Below are 1,052 nucleotides of genomic sequence, written 5' to 3' on the forward strand. Positions count from 1 at the left end.
GGTTTGATATCTCCCGCCTCCACTGCCTCTTCTTTTCCATCTGAAGTCCGACGATCTCAATCTGAAGCGCAGGACTTAATATAAAAAAATAATTTCCTTATTCGCAACTGTTTTGCTTGCATTTGGTGGACTGATGAGCATTTAGCAGTGTCGTCACCTATGTCTCATCTTGAGCGCCCGTCTTGATGACTTTGAATCATGTGACTTGTTACTTTTGTGACAAGATAGCGGTTCCGGCAATCATACGTAAGAGTCGATACCGTTAACCTAGTATCAGTCACCTAATACGACCAAGACGACTGCGAATAGAAAAGAATTTTTGCGTGGTAGCACTTACTTTGTCGTACTGTGAGATGAAGATGTTGCAACAAAAGCACTCCGTCTTCAGGCCCCGAGTGGCCTACCGGGACCATCCGACCGCCGTGTCATCCTCGGTGGAGGATGCGGATAGGAGGGGCGTGGGGTCGGCACACTGCTCTCCCGGTCCTTATGATGGTATTCTTGACCGAAGCCGCTCCTGGTCGGTCGAGAAGCTCCTCAATGGGCAACACGAGGCTGAGTGCACCCCGAAAAATGGCAACAACGCATGGCAGCCTGGATGGTCACCCATCCAAGTTCCGACCACGCCCGATAGCGCTTAACTTCGGTGATCTCACGGGAACCGGTGTATCCACTGCGGCAAGGCCGTTGCCGAAGGTGTTGCAACAGGATAGGATATCTTTGCAGGTCGCATCAAACCACTCATACTGCTGATGATAAAAAAAGCACTTTCTCCCAGCATCGTCGATTATTTTTTGGATATATTCTAACCTCTACCTTCCCTTATAATTTTTGCCCTCTATAGCCGCCTGAAGTACCGAGGAAGTTATTCCCCTGACGTCTTAACGCATGTCGCATCATCCTGTCCCTTCTCCTTGTCAGTGTATTTCAAAAGTTCCTTTCCTTGCCGATTCTGCGGAAAGTCTCTTATCTAACCAGTCCTCTTACTTTTCAACATTCGTCCATAGCACCACATCTCAATTGCTTCGATTCTCTTCCCTTCAAGTTTTATA

At 48.0% G+C, this 1,052-nt stretch overlaps 1 pseudogene; it reads right to left on the minus strand.

Annotated features, from left to right (window-relative positions):
- Positions 1-574: 574 nt before the first annotated feature.
- LOC126215405 (5S ribosomal RNA) lies at positions 575-692 on the minus strand (annotated as a pseudogene).
- Positions 693-1,052: the final 360 nt, after the last annotated feature.

This window comes from Schistocerca nitens, chromosome 12, assembly GCF_023898315.1.
Source record: "Schistocerca nitens isolate TAMUIC-IGC-003100 chromosome 12, iqSchNite1.1, whole genome shotgun sequence".
NCBI lineage: Eukaryota > Metazoa > Arthropoda > Insecta > Orthoptera > Acrididae > Schistocerca > Schistocerca nitens.